The sequence below is a fragment of the Pinus tabuliformis genome, chromosome 2_2 (assembly GCF_031772625.1).
Source record: "Pinus tabuliformis cultivar Carrire ecotype Pingquan chromosome 2_2, CPIR1, whole genome shotgun sequence".
NCBI classification, from domain to species: Eukaryota; Viridiplantae; Streptophyta; class Pinopsida; order Pinales; family Pinaceae; genus Pinus; species Pinus tabuliformis.
The window spans coordinates 995,583,505-995,602,942 of record NC_142300.1 but is presented as its reverse complement, the minus strand read 5'-3'; positions in this window follow the sequence as shown (position 1 = coordinate 995,602,942).

The following is a 19,438-nucleotide window of genomic DNA, read 5'->3' as shown; positions in this document are numbered from 1 at the left end:
AATGAGTAAAAACTTTGTGAAATAAATAAATAAATAAGTATGTAAGTAAGTAAATTTTGATTGGGAACAAGTTACATTATAATTCATTTCTATAAAAGGTTCAAGAATAACTAGAAACACTAATAAGATTTTGAAAAAAAAGTCTTGATTTGAAACAGGTTACATTGTAACCCATGGACATAAAGAGTTTAAGAATAACAAGAAACACCAACATAAATTAACTGGTGGTTTGGCTCTTTTGAAGATCACCACATAGTCTAGTGTGTTAGTGATTTGTCTTCACCCATAGATCCTTTGATTCCAACTGACCTCATAACTATGAAAACTCGGCAAAATCCAGAAACCCAAAATCCAAAGATGGGGGAATTTATCCCTGATGATATAGGACAAGAATAAAAAGTCATTTCGGCCTTTTTTGATCCAAGTTGAATTGGATATTTTAGTTTTTTTGATCTAGGTTGAATTGGACAGACCATGTTGAAGAACACTTGAGAACAAGTAGAACCATCAAATCAAGATAAATGTAAGACTCACAAAAATAACAAGGATTCTACTAATTGGAAAAGAAGTTTGGCCACTAACTGGAAAAGAAGTTTGAACACTTAAATAAAAAAGATTTCAGCAAAGACATTACAAGTTTGGATAAATGTAAAGACGGAAAATTGTCATCAACATTTTAACTAATGGTAATAAGAAGTCAAGCTTGTAATCCATTTTTTTTTGGGTTATTCTTTTTCTTTTTTGTTATGTAACTAATTTGTGATAATTTAGTTCTACTGTGTGTTTCACAATGTAAAAAGTGCCTCACAATTTTGAAATGATGCAACTTGAAGCAATCTTGTAGTCTTTTATCATATAACTCAGTTTTGTGACTCTTTATTAATACAAATCTAATTTTTTTATTCACAATGTAAAAATTGGATGGACAATATCACTCACAATTTTCAAATGATGCAACTTGGAGCAATTTTGTAGTCTTTTATCATACAACTCAGTTTTGTGACTCTTTATTAATAAAAATCTAATCATTAAAAAAAAGGATTTATAACTGGGCCTTGTTAGGAATTCTATGGTAAAATGTTCACTGATACGAAACTCCATAAAAAACATTAAACATAAAATGTCTTTATTAATACAAATCTAATCATTAAACAAGGATTTATAATAACTGGGTCTTGTTAGGAATTCTATGGTAAAATGTTCACTGATTCGAGACTCCATAAAAAACATTAAACATAAAATGTCAATCTCAATATAAAAACCAAAGGAATTTGTTCATTAATAATAATATTCATTAAAATAAAGTATTTAATGGTGACATTAAACATAAAATGTCAATCTCAATATAAAAACCAAAGGAATTTGTTCATTAATAATAATATTCATTAAAATAAAGTATTTAATGGTGAAATATTCATTGATTCGAAACTCCATAAAAAAAATTAAATATAAAATGTTAATCTTAATATAAAAACCAAAGGAATTTGTTCATGAATAATAATATTCATTAAAATAAATGTGATTATTTCTAATAAATTTAAATAAATTAGTTAGTTTAATTATTTATAATAAATTTGGGGTAAGATGATGGGGCCTTGTGGGTGGTCTTTGGATCTTGAATCCCTTGCAGTGGACCTCCCTTGGATATGAATACAAATTTATCTTGAGTAGCCAAAACAGCTCTGCAACTAAACTGCGACGATCTAAAACCTTATCCCCTTTGCTAGCATCAATGCCTTTTTCGCTGAAGTTCAATGGCTTCGAGCTCGATGGGGACCTTTGCCCCTCCTTGTGATGAGGATTTCTCCTTTCATGCTTTAGTCTCATCCCTCAAAAGTAAGCCTAGACCAAAAGAACAATAGACTAAATTCGTTAAGAAGTCTTAGAATACCCTGTCAGTTGCTCTCCCTTCGGGTTGGGAAATTCTTGGGTATGTGTCCTTCGCCTAAGTCCGTTGAACAATGGTCTGATAAGGCTTGGAAATCAATGATGAAAGGAAATCTTGGTGTTTATGGAGTGGGTAACAATTTTTTTGCCTTTCTCTTTCAGTACAAGGAGGACCAAGACATAGTATTTCAGAATAGGCCATATTTATTTGGCTCTAGGGGGGTGTATATGAAAGATTAGTCCTTGGATTTCAACTTGGACAAGGACATTCCAATTGTCGTGCCCATTTGGGTTAAGCTTCCTTGCTTACCACTTTATTTTTGGAGTGACGTGTGCTTGAAGACAATAGGTAATGACATCGACTAATACCTTGATCGTGCTGAACCTAAAGGCCAATAATTCATGTGCGCTAAAATTTGTGTGGAAGTAGAGCTACATTTAGTTGCTTGACTATGATCAACTCTCGTTTAAATGTAAAAGTTGCCATGAATATGGACATTTTGCCTGAGATTGCAAGAAAACTAAGTATGGAAATGGAGATGTAACGACCTCAACACATGATGATCAATGACACACCTAGAAAAGGGGGGAAAACAGGAGAAAAGGTGGAGTTAAAAATCCCAAAACCCTCGTTCATAATGTTGCCTCAACATCGACAAATCCCTATGAAATTTTGACTCAAGAAGAGAATGAACAGACAAAGCCAAATACAAGAAAAGAAGCTCCAGGTACTAAAGAAGAAAAGGGAGAAGGAGAAGAGGGGGGGATTCAAGAGGAAGAATTGGTAAGAGAAATGCCTCCTGTCAGTAACGTCCAATCTCAGATTCAATATAGCTCTACGACTCTATTAGACCCTGATAGGAGGGATAAAAGACCAGAATGTGTAATACCAGAGCCCCAAGAAAGGAAGGAAGGACTAGGAAAGGAGCTTATGAGAAGTGCTAAGAAGGCTTGATTGGGCAAGTGATTCCACTAGCCATGAGTTGGAAAATCACAAAAAGGGAGGAAGGAGTTCTAAGAAAGATGTTAGGGAAATAAAAGTCGAACAAAACATCAAGCTAGCAGCTAACCACAAATTACAAAAATTCTCAAGAACATGAACAATAGAGAACATGGGAGCACCAAGGTTAGAGGAGTTAAGTCAAATGCCTCTTTTAGTTTAAATGAAAGTTGTATCCTGGAATATCAATGGACTGGGAAACCACATTAAATCCCATGTAGTTAAAGATTTAGTTAAGATGGAAAAATCCTATATTAATTTTGCAAGAAACAAAACTAGTAGAAGCAGAGATCCTAGCTCTATCTAGGTCATTCTAGAGAAACAATGTTGGTATAGCTCAAAGCTCTTGTGGAGCTTAGGCTTGAGTACATTCTAGTCATACACTTGTTTTTTGTTAATAGCTAGTTCCAAGACAAGATATTGGGTGGTTTTTAGGTTAGAAGACAAGAACACAGTAAACATTATGCTTTGTAAATGTTTACACCTCGGTCATCTATAGTGAAAATGGTGAATTTTGGGACTCCTTAATCAGATTAAAGGTGGAACAATGGCATGAAGTCTCTCATCAAAGAATCATGGAGGAGGTGTTGATAGAGATCCATTCCGAGAAATATTGGAAGATCTTATCAACAAATGGGATCTCTTGGATATAGCCCAAAAAAGGGGAAATACACCTAGTTTAATTGGAGAAGTTGTTCTGAGCATATTATCGCTGGGTTGGTCTGTGTTCTTATCCATAGAAATTGGTTGGTTAAAGGAATTGAGTGCTCATCTTCAATTTTGGCACAGGGGGATTCAGACCATTGGCCTAGTGAGATATCGACCCTCCTTAGGATTTGGGCTCGATCCCATTCTGATTCAACCCAGGGTGGCTATATCCAAGAGTTTGCATGCGAGATATACCGACAATTTATGACTCAGCAAGAGAAGAGACTCCACATATGCGAGGAAACCTATTTTTTGAGCCTTATCACAACAAACCAAAGATGTCCAAAAATTTACACTACACTATTATAAAAAATACCTTAAACTTGAGCTTTTATGAGTTGTTTAAAAGGTACAATTATTGCAAAAAAAAAAAAGAACAATTAAAATTAATTTGGCACCTTTTCAAATTAGTTTTTCATATTTTTTTGAAACTTAAGTAAACCTCTACATGATGACAAAAAAATTAGCATTTACACTGTTATCAGAAACGACTCTGAACTTGAGCTTGTACAAGTTGTTTAAGAGGTACAATTGCCGAAAAACATCAACCGCAGTTCTTCGTTCTACTGCACTACTATAGGGGATGTACAACTGCTGTACATAACTGCTATGGAATTTGTATGACTATATAAATCTATACAATATTGTTCGTCTATACAAGATGGCACTCTGCTGAAAACTGCTTTCCTTGCCGCCTCATCTGTCTCTCTTTTTGTTCAATTTGTTTAATTATTCAAGTTTGTATGAAAGCTTAAACCTTTTCCACTATAAATGCATCATATATAATTTGAGACTCAACTAAATTTTAAATATAATTTTTTCAAATTTTCAATCTTTTGCTATAGTCAATTACAAAATAAAATTACTTAAAAAATCAAATGAAATACAAAATAAAGGAACTTAGAAAAAATTTTGCTTATAAAATTCTAACATGATTGTAGGATGTTTAAAACAATGAATGACTGTAGCATGTTTAGAACAACCATTAGACATGCCCCATATAAGTGTTTTTGTCCAGTTGACTCAGCGTGTTGGAACTGACCATTTGACCCAACTTCTTGGAAAATGGTTCTAGATCTGATTACTAGCAAAATTTATTATTGCAAATGCCTTCATTACTAAATTATCGTGTTACATGCAACCCTGGCTCAATACTCTGTTGTGATGAATATACCAGATTAGGCCATAATAAATGAATAAAGTTGGCCATTTGTCAGTCACCCATTTCCATTTCGGGAACAAGGACTGCAAAATTTACAAGTTTTAATATGCTTTGTTTTATATATCCCAATCATCTTAATCCTGAATCTGTTATTGCCCAAAAAATAAGTCATAAGTTAACACTTTGAAAAACCTGTTAAAACCCATTGATGTTGGCATTTAAGCTTGATCTAGATCTTGGTTTATGATGGATTTTAATGTTTAATTTTTTTTAGGAGATGGATTTTATTTATTCGATTATTATTAGTCCCTGCCTTGTCAGGGCGATAGCACTTTCCTAGCAGTCAAAGTGTGCTCACTCTCGATTATTTGACTGTGCTTTTGCAATTTTAACCAAAGTTTCAAGAAAATTCTGAATATTTCTATTTTACGGTAAATTCAAAAAATAATTTTCTAATTTTTGGAAATTTTATTTATAATTTTCAATTTCTTGAGCGAGATGTGATGGGACATAATTCCTCTGCTGGAGGGTGATTTATTTTCAGTATTTTTCAGTGTTTGACAAATCATTTTAAAATAAAAAAAGGGTTAATTTTGTGAGTGGCTAATTGGTCGGTGAGTGCTCTGACACTGCTATTGCTTCGCTCAATGATGCTAGAACTAACAGACTTCCAGGCTGCTTATGTAAGCGGGGGGAAGTGGGGGGTAGGAGGGGAGGAGTTGGGCTGATCAAATATGTGAAGGAAGGGGAAAGGGTGTCCACATGCAGGAGAAAGGGTGTGCAAAGAAATTGTGTTGGGGAGTTTGTTAAAGAGTAGGGACTATATCTATTGAAGCTTTATTCCTCCTCACAAGGCTAATTTAATACGCGGAATTGAGGCATGGACAAAAAATGCTAATTTTGTTGGTAAGTGCTCTACCCAATGATACAAGGGTTGATGAGAAATATGCAAATGAAGCTTTTATATATTAATTTGATATGAAACTTTTACCATTTTGCTGTGCAGAGACATGGTGTGTGGGAAAGGTCATTTACACAAGCCAAGGGGTGAATAGATGTGTGGAGGAAGGAGAAAGGGTGTGCGGGAAGTGCGGAAAAAGGGTGTGCAGAGAAGTTGCATGTGGGGAAGTTTGTTAAAGAGTAGGAACTATATCTAGTGAAGCTTTCTTCCTCTGCACAAGGCTAATTTAATATACTTAAGGCTAATTGATTAAGGAAATCTCCTCACGAGGAAATCTTCACACTCTGCACAATGAAAGCTAATTCCACTATCATTTTACCTGCCTCTTTGTGTGCGGTTTGCATTTTCCATTTCCGTAATCGTTTCCACAATTTGTCGCCTGTTTTTGTATCTATTGATATGATGATATGATTAAGGTAGTGAGGGACACTCCATTTCGACAATGAGCGAGTGGCATTGAAAATTTTAGGGGCTAATGTTCACCCAGTGGGCTAATTTTCCATGATTTTTCCACAAAAAAGATTCGCCAATTTCCAATTTTTATAAAAGACAATTCGCCCAAATTTTAGAATATAAAATTATTTGACCTTAAAAATCACCAACATTATATAGAGAATATATATAAAATCATTATAAATTTGAATAATTCTACAAATATATCAATAAACATTTTATAGTTTTCATAAATTTAGGGATTAGTAAGACGTGCCAATGTTTTGAACTTCAAGAAAATTTTCCATCCTTAAAATTTTCCTTGGCGAGTGGTGAGAATGTGAAGCATTTGCTGAGCATATAAGGTTTTCAACTTACTCTTTAAACCTTGCAAATTACAGGACCTCTCCAGCGCCAACTCATTCAGATGAAATCTCGTTGAACTTTAAATTGGTCCCAATGATTAAAGCTGATGTCTCTTCATTGTCTAAGATCATTGTGCGAAGGTGCGAAGGAAGCACAATGAAAACTTCCTTCGCACTCCGCACATATGACACTCACCTTCAGACATGAAATATGAAGCCCAAACATTGATGCAATACTGTTATCACCCCAAGAAAGTCTCCTAGGTTGTATATCAGAGATGCTCGGGAACATTATAAACTCAACAAAAAATGTTGGAAAATGGTGGATGAATGGAAGGAATGATGCATATTCAAGCCAGATAACCACTTCTACTATGCTTAACCCCAGACATGGGTGAACATCCCCGGACTAGAAGGCTTTAGACCACCAATTACTCACAGCTTGAGGAACAGGTGAATATGGAGAATATTGACCGCACCAGTAGATGCACAAGACCATGTGATGGCCAGCTGCAACCAGTAAAGAGGTCTGCAAATTTATTTCCTAATACACAGACATGATGACAACTCTCTAGCATTAAAACAACAGAAACCTGCATACAAATTCAATAATACACACTAGATCTTAACACAGAGGTGGGATGACAGCCCCTCTAATGCTAAACATCAAGAGCACATGAAAAATGCATAACAAGCACAACCTGGAACAAAGAAGAAGTGGAAAGTGAGCAATTAACATCAAAAGAAGCTTGTATTAGCTGAAAATGAAGACCAGATGCTGCAGGTATCATAATAGTTATAGTCTCCAGAAGTTGAACCTTACATCAGAATAACATTCATCAACCCTCATTACATCTTGATTCTGGGTATATATGGAGGTTGATTACAAAACTATTTGCTATCCTATGCGTGGAGGGGTCATAAATGACCACCAACCACATTAACTATCTGATATGGGGCTTCTGCTACCATCTGCTGCCTTAATGAGCAAAATTTGACATTCTCTGGTACTTAGGTGTACTCCTCGAACAGGTGGAATGTTGCACGGATAAATGTCCATAACTGCTGAAGGCGTTTAACTGCTCGAGGCTGTACTTTCCTTCCTTGGCCGTGCTGTCTCTTGAATGAGGTAGTTGCAGATTAACTACACAGAGTGCTGGTTGGTAGCTGATCGTTGTTATCCTTCATCCCTTGGAAGCATATAATAGGCCAAACACATCAAAAATGCGTGGAAAATGAACGAAGGGCTGGGGATGAATATTAGTCGTTGAATGAATCGGATGGACGGCTGAGATCTCATGGTGGGAGGCGATGGGAAGAAACGGAGGCACAGTTGGTTATAAGCCGTCGGATCTGACAAATTGGACGACGGAGATCGGATCACGTGGGCTATCGGAAGGTAAATGCGCAGGGAGATTGTAGGCCGTTGGATCTCGGCAGATGAACGGCGGGGAATGGTTCACGGACGATATCGAGAAAGAACAGTAGCGGACAAACGAGAGCCGTCAGATCAGGGAGCAGCGGATCTAATGGTCATTGAAAGAGAAAGGTGCGCGGGCGTTAACGGGTGGGGAACGTACATGTGGGCGGTAAGAAGTTTCCCCGCTCCCATGGGCGGTTTTCGTATGCGACCGTGCGATCAAATACAACAACGACATGTGGCAGATGTGTTGGGCGCGAAACCATTCTCCCCACGGGTTATTGCGTGCGCGGCTTGTGGGATGAGGATCAACGAATTCCGTCGGATCATATGGAAGGCACGATCGGACGATGGGGGTCTAACATGTACGTTTATTGATTGATGTAACAGGTGAGGGCTACGATGGTAGCGCTTTTTTATATACGCGCGATCATATAGCCACGGACTCATGGGTTTACTTTATGCCCGGGACCTGCAGGAAACAGGATTTAAACGGAGTTTATGAAGGATTGGAGAGGAAACAGAAATAACGGGGTTATGGAAGAATAAGGAGAATTAAGGGAAGGAGGAAACGGAGGTACGAGGAGTTATGAGGACATGAGCAGAGTGAAGGGGAAACGGCAGACTGGCCACTGCAAATCCTGTTTTATCATAGAAAACCTGATCAGGCATGCATATTGACCTTTAAATATTGAAATTAATAGCAGAGCTAACACTGGCTCCTTCCGGGGATGGATCCTCCCTGTGAGGTCTCAAGAACCTGCAGATCATTGCCTTTCCAATTGAAAACAAATTAGACAAAATTCCTAGTATTCCATTGGATATGGAGTCTACTTTGCCTACACAAAACTGATGAAAACAAAATATTTACAACTTTTAAGGCCAAGGACCTTAAACAACATAATTTTTCAGAAAACGCCCATTAACTGAGCCATCAAACACTGCCTCTCCTCCCATACTTTTCAGTATGAAGGTGTTGTTCCCTTGAAACTGTGAAATAATAAAAGGGCTTGTCGAGAAAGCATCAAATTTCCCATGATTGCCTTTCTTTTCTTTCAATGCATCCCACTTCAAAACCAAGTCACCAACCTTAAAATTATCTGTTTTTGCCTTCTTGTCAAAGGCTTCCTTGATATTTTTCTGATGTGATGCAGCGTTTTCAACCAGTTGTTCTCTAATATGATGTACCTCTGCTAAATCAGTGATCCTTTTTGCCATTTCTTCTTCTTCATCCTGCTCTTCTTGAAGGAATTTTGCCACAGGGAGAGTTAAGTGAATTTGGAATACAACTTCAGTACCATATACCAGCTTGAAAGGAGAATTCCCTGTAGATTTCTTAATGGTCACTCTGTCAGCCCACAGTGCATACTTGAGCTTTGAATCCCAATTCTTTTTATTGTCCTCTAACATCTTCTTAATTATCCTTATCAGGATTTTATTAGAGGATTCTGGCAGACCATTTCCCTAAGGATAATATGAGGTGGAATGAACAAGTTTAATACCCATTGAATCACACATTTCCACCAATTCCTTTGCCCTGAAAGCTGCTGCATTATCTGTGACTAGTTTATGTGGACAACCAAATCTGTTGAAGATGTTCTCTGTCAAAAAATTCATGACCACATTATGATCAGCCTTCCTAGTAGGGATTGCTTCAATCCACTTAGTGAAATAATCAGTGGCTACTAATATCCATCTGTGTTGGCCACTGGAATGTGGATTGATTTCTCCAATGAAATCCAAGCCCCATTGCTGAAAAGGTCCTTTTGCATGAATTGGTTTCAAGGGCAGGGACTTCAATTGCTATTTTCCTTCAAATATTTGGCATCTGTCACAAGATTTAACAAATGAAAATACATCAGAAAATAAAGTGGGCCAATAGTACCCAGCTCTGAGAATTTTATGGGCTGTAGTTTTCCAATAATGGTGCCCTCCACACATATTGGAATGAAATTGCTGCATAACTTCTTTTGACTGTTCTTTATCCAGACACCTCAAAAGCAATCTGGATGGATCCCTCCAGTAGAGTAGATTTTCATTAATGCAATATTTAGGTTCCCTAAGCTTGATAGTTCTGGCTTGAATTTGAGTAAATTTTGAAGGGATCTCTAGCTTTAGCAAGAAATTAATTATTGCAAAATACCAATCACAAGAAGCTAGATTTTCTTCCACTGAATGCTTTCTCTCTGGTTCAACTGCTTCCTCTTCTTCATCTGTCTGACCACTTTCTGCAATTGTACACAGGAAACCAATATCAAATGATCTGCAATTTTCTTCAGCCAATAATCTGGCAAGACCCTGACCTCTGACCAGCTTGGTGGGCTTCAGTTCTATATTGAATTCAATTAGCTTTGCAATCCATTTAACCCTTCTTCCATCAGCATCAGGTTGTGTTAAGACATCTTTTATTGTAGCAGAGGGTACATATGCAATTATCTTGGAATGCAAGATATAAACTCTAAAAGCTTTCAAGGATTTGATAAGGGCATATGCATGTTTTTCAATAATATCATACCTCAGTTCAGCATCCCTCAAGCTCTTGCTGAAAAATGCTACTGGATGTTCTGAACCTTCTTCATCTGCTTGTAATAAAACTGCTGCAATGGTGTCTTCGGAGGCAAACGAAAATATATGGAACTCCTTGCTGTAATATGGACTTATTAAAGTGGGAGCCTCCATAATAGATTTTTTAATAGACTCAAATGATTTTCTTTCTATATCAGTCCATTTGATTTCTGCCCCTTTCTTTAACATGGAGGTTATATGCTTCACATATTCAACAAAATTCGGGATAAACCTCCTTACGAAGTTAATTTTGCCTAGAAAAGACTGGACGCCCTTCTTTGATCTTGGAATAGTCAGGGACTGTGTTGCTTTTACTCTTTCTGGGTTAATTTGAACCCTTGCAGCAGAAACAACATGTCCTAATAGCTTGCCTTCTTGTAAAGCAAATTGTGACTTTTTAGGATTGACTGAAATTCCGAACCTCCTGCACTTCAGAAACACCTTTTTTAAATGATGCAAATGATTTTGATGGCTGCTGGAGTATACTGTTATATCATCAAGGTAGATAAGGACAAACTTATCATTCTCTCCCACAAATGCTATATCCATAGCTCTCTCAAAGGTGGCTCCAGCATTCATCAACCCAAAAGGCATCTTGGCATACATAAAAGTGCCCCAAGGAGTGGTAAATGCAGTCTTCTCTTGATCATCTGGATGCACAACAATATGATTAAAGCCTGAAAAACCATCCAAGAAAGACATTACTTTTGCTCCTGAGACCTTTTGCAACAAATGCTTCATTTTTGGTAGAGGATAGTTGTCTTTCTTAGAGAATTTGTTTAAGTTTCTGAAATCAACACACAGTCTGATTTCTCCATTTTTCTTCCTCACCACTACTAGGTTGGCTATCCATTTTGAATATCTAAGAGGAACTATAATCTTGGCAGCCAATAACTTTCTAATTTCTTTTTCAATTAGAGGAAGAAGCATAGGATTTATTGGTCTCAGCTTTTGTTTGAAAGGAATAGTGTCTTTTTCTAGAGGGATTTTATGCTGGATTATGTTCTTATCATACGTTTTCAGGTCACTGTACTCCTAGGCAAACACATAAGCAAATTGCCCAATTAAATTGCAGTATTCAACACTTTGATCAGCAAACAGATGAGTGGACAGATTTATGTATCTAGGCTGACCTGGACTTCCTATATCATGCTTACAGACTACAGATTGATCTTCTTTTTGGACAGCCTTGTAAGGCACATCATTTTGGTCAAACAGTCTTTCAAGAGGAATTAGACCCTTTGGAATATGATTACTAGGAAGCTAGACAATGCTATTTTTGCCAATTTTATTTCTAAGCTGAGATTGGGGGTTTTCTTCCAAGGTTACATTTTCTTGGTCAATTTGCATTTTAGAAAACTCATCAATGACTTGAAGAAACCTATTTATCTCATCGTCATCTTCAAAAACTTTCCAATGCTGGACATTATCAGGCAAGGATGGTCTGTAATTCATTTGGACTTCATACACTAGTCTAGGAGGCATGGGAGGGATAAACAAACTAGCAGACATCGCAAGGGAATCGTCAAGCTGACTTTTGGCTCTAGGAATATATGAAATACATAAATAATCAAAAGAATATCTGATTCTCCATACCTCATCTCTGTACGCTTTCAGCCTTGGTGCTTTGCCTGAAATGTTTTATTTACTTGCTGAATGATCAAATCAGCATCTCCAAACATCTTTATGTTCCTGATTCCTCTGTCTTTTGCTGCATTAAGGCCCAACAGCAGAGCCTCATATTCTGCTATATTGTTTGTGACTTGAAAAACCAGCTTAAAAGACAGGTGAATGCTTTCTTGCTTTGGAGATACTAGCACCACCCCTGCTCCTGCAGTCTTCTTGGAACATGCTCCATCAAAGAACATCTCCCAAACCTAACTTCCTTGCTCTTTCTCGGCCCGAACAATTGGTTTCTTGATCTGCATTGAGGCCTTCTAAGATTCTTCTATTTGGAGAATGCATGCTCCAAAATCAGTGTCCACTGCATAAATAGGATGATTAGTAGGATTCTTCTCATCACTAATGATGTATGCCAACTGTGCTTCTTTGTACAATCTCCTTCTTTCCCCTAAAAAAACTGGGACAGTGGCATAAGATAGGTCATTCTGTAATGTCCCACCTACCCTCTTAATCCACCCTCTGGACAGCAGCATGCCAAACTTGGGAGGAACATCTGCTACCACAATATCCATCATCATACTCTTCATGGGCAGCTGAGTTAAGGTAATGGCTAGATCTTTGATCAATCCCAGACATTTCACCTTTCTCTAATCAAAAGAAAACAAATCATGATAAGGTCTGGTGATGTCAAGGCCTAACTCTTCCATGACAACTTTAGGCATTAAATTGTGGCTGGCTCCTGTATCTAGCAGGCAGTTGTGGAGGATTTTGTCATGAATGGTCAAGGAGACATAAAATGATGGAGAAATATTATCAGCAGGTTCAATCATAGGGCTAAGCACAACAACAGGCTTGTCATCTTGCAAATTAACAGAAACAGTGGAGGTTTGTGTAGTTTCCAGCTCAAGAGTTTCAAGGATAGGCTTTCTAAATACTTCACTCTTTACCAACTCTACCAGAGGCACAAATATTTTCAATTTCTAAACTTCTGACTCAAAGCTGAAAGAAGAAGATAACTTATTAGAACCTTTTACTTCTTGGACTGGTGCTTTGAGGATGGCTGGATTAGCTGCTGGTCTTCTCTATTTGATATTCTGTGGCTCTGTTTGGACAACAGCTCTTTGGGCAGGATTCTCCTTGACATTTTTTGCATTGGACCTCAAATTATATCTTCGTTGCTCCTCAGCTTGTAGGATAGCTTCTCTATCCCATTCTTGACTGTCTTGTTCTTGAAACAAAGATTCTTCATAAGCAGCCAACGTAAAAAATGCAGCACTGCCTTTATCTTCCATGTAGTGAATTTCATCCTCATCTTCAAATTGTTCCTCCTCCATGAATACATTTTGGAAAGGAGCTTTAACTTTCTTTTCTTCTTTGATTCTTCACCCCTCTAAATTATTTGTAACTGCTCATTTGCTCTTCTAAATGGATTGGGATTTCTTGGAGCAAATGTGTTCTGCTGCCTTGCTTTTCCCGCATTCTGCTGAACCTTCAGCTTAGAAATTTCAGCAGCCAACGACTCTATCATCTTAGTCATTTTGTCTAATTTAGGCTCTAAAGATGATGCAGAGGAAGTAGAAGCCTGAGCTCTCTGCCTCCTTCTGTCAGCTTGACCTTTGAGCTTTTCTGCAGCCATGATATTGGATTCCACCTCTAGTGTTGCATTCTGCATATCAGCTAGAGTGGCACATCTTCTTTCTCTCAATAACAGGCAGAAATCAGAGTTAGAAGCATTGGCATAAGTGAGTTTGGCCAAGGTTGGGGTAGGCTTTACCTCAGCTGGTATCTTACTATACATACGATTGAACCTTTTATTAAAATCAGGCAATGATTCCCCATTTTCCCTCTTCAGGTTACCAAACTCAGTATGGTAATACAACAAGTCCTTTTTATCTCCCCAGTGCTTCAAAAATGCATCATCTAAGGCTTCAATATCTATTATAGATCTCTGGGGTAATTCTCTGAACCACTTCCTGGCCTCTCCATCAGGGCTCTGGACAAAAACTCTCATCCACACATCATTTTCACTTATATCTAAATTATCAGCATAATTGTAAAAAGCTTCAAGGTGTTCTTCTGCTATTACTCCCTCCGTGCCATTGAACTTAGGCATATATTTCTGGTATTCTCCAACAGGCATAGGATTTAAAGGAACATGCAAGACCAAGGGTCCATACCTGGCAGCAACGATTCTTTCTATCTTCGTAGGTGATTGCTGTCCTACCATGACTGGGGTATTTGGAAGAATACTAGCAGATTGAATGGTAGGAAGTAATGTGACAGATGGCAGATACAAAGGGATGTTTTGGACTAAATGGGAAGCTTTCTTTGGATTGAGATTTAAAGGGGAACTAGATGGACAAGGGGCTGTACTAATCTCTGAAGGAATTTCCTTATTAACAGTGCTAAGCTCTAAATCTTCAAACTGTATATCTTCAGCTATAACTTTATCTTTCAGAGATGCATGAGATTTCTTAGGCTTACCTGATCCTGATGCCCCTTTTTGTGATGCTTTCTTTGATTTGATAGTCCTCTCAGGGTCAGGCACTGGTTCAGCTGGTGATTTTTGAGGATTTTTTCGAGTATGTCTCACAAACTGAGCCAGAACTTCAATGTGGAGTCGCCAAAGGTTGGTCTTCCTCCAGTGGAGTCACTAGATAGATGATTACAACCAGAAAAGTGCCCAGACCTTGTCTATCATCAAAATATGGAACTGTGTCGTTCTCCCAGGGAAGCTGAGCTTCAATCTCCTCTCCCTGGCAACAACGCCAATTAATGTGATCACCCCAAGAAACTCTCCTAGGTTGTATATCAGAGATGCTCGGGAACATTACAAACTCAACAAAAAATGTTGGAAAATGGTGGATGAATGGAAGGAATGATGCATATTCAAGCCAGATAACCACTTCTACTATGCTTAACCCCAGACATGGGTGAACACCCTCAGACTACAAGGCTTTAGACCACCAATTACTCACAGCTCGAGGAATAGGTGAAGATGGAGAATACTGACCACACTAGCAGATGCACAAGACCATGTGATGGCCAGCTGCAACCAGTAAAGAGGTCTGCAAATCTATTTCCTAATACACATACATGATGACAACTCTCTGGCATTAAAACAACAGAAACCTGCATACAAATTCAATAATACACACTAGATCTTAACACAGAGATGGGATGACAGCCCCTCTAATGCTAAACATCAAGAGCACATGAAAAATGCATAACAAGCACAACCTGGAACAAAGAAGAAGTGGAAAGTGAGCAATTAACAACAAAAGAAGCTTGTATTAGCTGAAAATGAAGACCAGATACTGTAGGTATCATAATAGTTACAGTCTCCAGAAGTCGAACCTTACATCAGAATAACATTCATCAACCCTCATTACATCTTGATTCTGGGTATATATGGAGGTTGATTACAAAACTATCTGCTATCCTATGCGTGGAGGGGTCATAACTGACCACCAACCACATTAACTATTTGATATGGGGCTTCTGCTACCATCTGCTACCTTAATGAACAAAATTTGACATTCTATGGTACTTAGGTGTACTCCTCGAACAGGTGGAATGTTGCACGGATAAATGTCCATAACTGCTGAAGGCGTTTAACTGCTCGAGGCTGTACTTTTCTTCCTTGGCCGTGCTATCTCTTGAATGAGGTATTTCCAGATTAATTGTGTAGAGTGCTAGTCGGTCGCTGATCGTTGTTATCCTTCGTTCCTTGGAAGCATAGAATAGACCAAACACACGAAAACTGCGTGGAAAATGAATGAAGGGCTGGGGATGAATACTAGCCATTGGATGAATCGAATGGACGGCTGAGATCTCATGGCGGGAGGTGATGGGAAGAAACAGAGGCGCAGTTGGTTATAAGCCGTCGGATCTGACAGATTGGACGGCGAAGATCGGATCACGTGGGATATCGGAAGGTAAATGCGCGGGGAGATTGTAGGCTGTTGGATCTCGGCAGATGAACGCCGGGGAATGGTTCATGGATGATATCAGGAAAGAACGACAGTGGAAAAATGAGAGCCGTCAGATTGGGTGCAGCGGATCCAACGGTCATCGCAAGAGAAAGGTGTGCGGGCGTTAACGGGCGGGGAACGTACATGTGGGTGGTAAGAGGTTTCCCTCCACCACTCATGGGAGGTGGGCGGTTTTCGTACGCGACCGCGTGATCAAATACAACAACGACGTGTGGCAGATGTGATGGGTGCGAAACCGTTGTCCCTGCGGGTTATTGCGCGTGTGGCTTGCGGGATGAGGATCAGCGAATGCCGTCGGATCATATGGCAGGCATGATCGGACGGTGCGGGTCTAACATGTACGTTTATTGATTGATGTAACAGGTGAGGGCCACGGCAGTAGCACTTTTTTATATACGCGCGGTCATATAGCCACGGACTCATGGGTTTACTTTGCGCCTGGGACTTGCGGGAAACAGGATTTAAACGGGGTTTATGAAGGATTGGAGAGAAAACAGAAATAACGGGGTTACGGAAGAATAAGGAGAATTAAGGGGAAGGAGGAAACGGAGGTACGAGGAGTTATGAGGACATGAGCAGAGTGAAGGGGAAATGGCAGACTGGCCACTACAAATCCTGTTTTATCATAGAAAACTCGATCAGGCATGCATATTGACCTTTAAATATTGAAATTAATAGCAGAGCTAACAAATACTAAAACATTTTTTTAAACTAATTTGCCTTATACCTTAAGATGCTTGTGAAACAACTAGTAAGAAATAGACATGATAACCGAAATATTGAGTCACGTTTTTTTTTTAATTTTTTTCTACACTCATCACAATGTATATTTCAAAATTTTAAAAACTACTCCACACAACAAATGGAAACCAATCTATTTTAGTGTTTGATAAGCTTGTTCATAACTCTTGGCTTTTTTTAGTAGCAATAGACAAGTGTTCTAGTCTCTATGGTGTCTATGAGGTTAAGGAACACATTTTCTCCCATACCTAAAAAAGGTTTCACAAGAAATGCCTTAATTAGATTAATTAACCAATTATTTAAATTAGATTAATTGAGGTAAATCAATTTTGCTCTAGAGAATTTCGGAAAGGTCATTTGATAGGGTCAAAATGATCTTAGCCATCGATTGAGATTAGATCATAACCATTTATTTCTCAATGAGAGATTATAAGAGTAAGTCGATAGGGCTTTGAAGAACACACATAAACACTCAGATAGAAAATTGCAGTGACACCAAGGGCGCAGAGGGCGACACCAACAACGAAGTTTTAGCAGAGAGACTAAGAAGAGAATTTCCAGAGATGTTCTCCACAAAGATTCAAGTTTTTCAGGAGAGGAAGGGAGGTCAAATTATTTTGTAGGGAATTCGTACCAGGAAATGCGAATTTGCCAATGTGTAGAGCTCAGAAGTAGATTGATTTCTAGTTGTTGGAGATAGGTGTGAGAGGAAGTGGGAGTTGATCAGTGGATTTGCAGAAGGCATAGATCATTGCTGGAGCCAATTGTCAGAGGCAATGCAAGTTCCAGAAAGGGTCACTAAAATTTCCAGTTCAACCAATGTGTATAACAGGAAAGGAGTGTGCTTTTCACTAAGGAGGATGAGTTAATTTTGAAGAAGGAAACCTGGGTTTCTAGATTTATTTTTCCAGTGGAGATATTGTGTGTCAGATCTTTGGTAGTAAGAGGAAAGTTGATTGTATTTCTCAATTTTGTTGAATATTTATTAATAATATAAACCTCATATGCAGAATTGGTTTTCCCTACATTGGGGTTTTTCCAGAGATAATTTGTCCAAAAATACCACCGTCCATTATTTTTTGTCTATGCATTATTTCTCAGTTCCTATATTTATTTGTGAAGATTGCAATAATGAATTAATCATTATTTGTCATAATTAAATTTTTGAAGACAAATAATCTCCAATAGATAGAAGATTAGATTCCAGTTGCTGCAATTAATGAAATTTCACATGGTAGCAGAGCAGATCTAAGTGCAGAGAGTTTGCAGGAGTAAATCAACGCAGGGCATAGGAAGAGAAAGCTGAGTGTTTACAACCCAGTTTATTTTTCTCTATATTTATTTAGGTTTTACTATATTTCTAAATTTTTAGAGATGGCCACAAGAAGTTTGAGAGATTAGGACAGATTGGATGAAGCCTCCAACTTTGGCGCGTGGAAAGCCAGAATGACATTCCTGTTAGATGAGTATGGACTAAAGGAGTACGTAGAGAATACTATTGTTGTATAAACAAATCCACAACAACTGACCACCTAGAAAAAGAAGAATGCCAAAGCAGAGAGGATTATCCTTGATGAACTCAAGGACCATATTGTTCCACATATTGCAAAGAAGGATAAAACGAAGCAAATGTGGGATGTGATTGTCAATCTGTACCAAAATCCTACAGAGAATAGGAATTTGATTCTTCGAGAGAAGCTAAGGAAGATAAAGATGCATAAGGGTGAGGACATTATATCCTATCTCACTAGAGTTACACTTGCAAGAGATGAATTGGTTGAAGTAGAAGACAAGCCAATTGATGACGAGCTAGTGCGAATAACACATAATGGGTTTTCCAAGGGATGGAGCATGTTCGTCCAAGTAATTTCTAGGAAAGATACACTTCCAGGTTGGGATCAACTATGGAGTGACTTCACTCAAGAGGAGCTTAGGATCATCTTAGTCAATGGCACCAGTAACAACGGCAAAACATTGAAGGTGGAGAAGGAGCAAGAAAATGTAGCCCTAGCAGGAAAAGGGAAGGCGAATAAGGGTTCTAGTAAGGGACAAAGCTCAAAAGGAGATAAGAAGAAGAAAGACCTCAGTAAGATCAAGTGTTTTGGTTGCATTTAGCATGAACACTATGTTAACCAATGTCCTAACCCAAAGATTCAGGAAAAGAAGGGGAAGTAGACAACAACTTCAAGGAACATTGAGGATTTGTCTTCTAGGCTAGAAGAAAATATTTCTCTCATAGCTTGCTTCTCTAGCTCCACGTCCACATGAGTATGGTATATTAATAATGGAGCATCAATACATATGATGAAGGTTAGAGACTATTTCTCCAGTTACAAGGAAGAGGAGATGGACTTCCAGATACAAAATAGAAACAAGACTAAATGTACTCCAGTTGGGAGAGGTATCACCAAAATTCAGAGGGAGTCAGGAAAGAACACCAACGTTACAGATGTGTTGCATGTCCCAAGTTTAGTCAAGAACCTAATTTCATTTTTTGCACTACAAGATAAGGGGTATGATGTCCACTTAGTGGGGAAGAAGGTGTATATTAAGCACAAGAGTTGGAAGAAGGTCAAATA